General features: G+C 49.0%; 1 long non-coding RNA gene across 1 annotated transcript in view; it reads right to left on the bottom strand.

Moving 5' to 3' along the window:
• Positions 1-785: 785 nt before the first annotated feature.
• Positions 786-2,105, bottom strand: part of LOC122527026 — a 20,324-nt gene continuing 19,004 nt past the window's right edge. Inside the window, exon 3 of the long non-coding RNA XR_006306265.1 lies at positions 786-1,002. This is a non-coding gene — a long non-coding RNA (uncharacterized LOC122527026). The remainder of the gene's footprint in view (positions 1,003-2,105) is intronic.

The following is a 2,105-nucleotide window of genomic DNA, read 5'->3' as shown; positions in this document are numbered from 1 at the left end:
CGATCTGACGCACACGCTACACCAAGCACCCTGCTCTCCTCCTCTATGAAAGATTTCATTGTATCGTCCCGTTGCTGTCGCGCAACCACGCGCCAGTTCACCTAGGCAAAAGTGTGTGTATGTGCGTGTGCGTGTGTGTGTATGCACGATCGTTGATCGCACGATTAACGCAGCATCACGGGTGCAAAGAGCAGCGTGTTACGCAGCGACGATCGTTCCGTGGACGATGGGACAGTATTTACAGAATGGCGAGAACGTAATAGAGGCTGGCACGCAAACGACCAAGCGGGACGAGTTTTCCGCATGACAAGAATCGCGATCGACGCGGTAATGGCACCTTATCGCGCTGGTCGCGCAACAGCGCGTAGAGTGTCGCGGATAAAAGAGGACGAGGGTCGGAGAAAAAGTCCGCTAAAATGGGGGAGGGAGGAGGAAAAAGTTTAAGAAGAGGAGGCGGAAGAAAAACAAGCAGCGTGGAACGCACGGAGACGTGGAACACGGGCTCGACGTCGTGTCGCGTGTACAGTACGTACAGGAGGTGCGGGTTTGGTATGTAGGCGAGTAAGAAGAAGAGTATTTTCAGCGTCGAGCGACCGATGCGGGCTCGAGCAGTAAAGAGCACGCGGACACGTACACGTATATACGTACGGCGCGGCGCGGCGCGGCGCGGCGGCCTGGTTCGTTCGTCTCTGGCTGCTGCCAACCAGCGGGGGTGTTGGTTCCGTGGTGCGGCGATGATGGTGGTAGTGACGGTAGGTCGCTGAAGAAGTTGGAGGGTGGTGGTGGTAGCAACGATAAGGGGTTCATTAGAGGCAGTTTATTACTGCCTTTGAAGTCTCTCGCGTGTTGCCGTTAAGTCGCTCGATATCTCGTAATATCTCGCTCTAATCTCGCGAGGAGAAGTTAATTGCTACCTCCACCTCTACCACCTTCTCACCTCCGACCTACCTATATTCGCCCTTCCCCGCCCGCTCGACCCTTGCGGAACCACCTCTAACCCCCCTTTACAACCTTCTATACCTCTCTTTCCTTCTCTCTCACTCACTCACTCACTCTCTCCATCTTTCTGTTCTACATCCAGCTCACTCTGCCATCATCCCTCTTTCTACTCTCGTCCTTCGTTTCGCGTACGGCGCTCGCACGTGTCGCCTTTACAATTAAACGTTTAATTCGGGCCACCATCGGGGCGAAATTTTCACCCGTTGCTGCCCGTCTCCCTTCTTACACCCCGCGAGCCCCTTTCTCACCTTTCGGCTCGGAAATTCCCTGTCCTTGGTCAGCAACGTGTCCAGACTGCCGCGGTTCGTAATTCTGCCTCCACCCCGCGCGGTCCGCGACCGGTGACTTCTAATTATTCCAATTCTCGGCCCACTGCTTCACGCTCGGCTTGCGTGGGATGTTCCTCGGACGCCCTGTTCGTCGGAAAACCTTTCCACAATGGGATCCGCTTAACAGACGGTACAGATAGTGGAATAATTAGTAGTTGCAGTTTGATAGGTTTGATGGGTGGATGGAAGGGTGGGGGGGGGGGGTGGTTTACTTTTCAATCGTCGGACATTGAACCCGGATCGTTTTGCTCAAACATTACATTCTCTTTGTTCGCACTTGGACCTATTTATTTTTCAGTCTCGTCACTTTTCGTTGTTGGATCGTTCAATTTCTGAGTGAATTCTATTGAACATTTCGTTAAAAATCGGAGTTTCTAGATTGGTCTGATTTCCGCAAGTTAAGAAAAAGAACGTAACAATTCGTCGTTGCACGATTATTGTATCTTGATTCATCTAGAAAGATTCACAGAATATACAGAGTGTACTTTCGTAACTTGTGGGACCCACTTCGGGAGCTGATTGTACGCCTAAAAATAATGAAAAAAAAAGTCATAAATATATGTTCTATGTGTCTTCGTTTATAAGATATAATGAATTTTATAAACAGAGCAAACTCTAGTAAACTAGTTTTACCAGGAATGATATATTCAATTTTCATAATAATCATAATTGGGATGAAGAAAACCCACATGTTAGTGTGCATTCAAGACATCAACACCAGTTTAATTTAAACGTATGGGCAGGAATAATTGATAAATTTTTAATTGGACCTTTTTT

The sequence above is a fragment of the Frieseomelitta varia genome, unplaced genomic scaffold, assembly GCF_011392965.1.
Source record: "Frieseomelitta varia isolate USP_RPSP 00005682 unplaced genomic scaffold, Fvar_1.2 scaffold_207, whole genome shotgun sequence".
NCBI lineage: Eukaryota > Metazoa > Arthropoda > Insecta > Hymenoptera > Apidae > Frieseomelitta > Frieseomelitta varia.
This window is presented reverse-complemented; position numbering and strand designations above follow the sequence as displayed.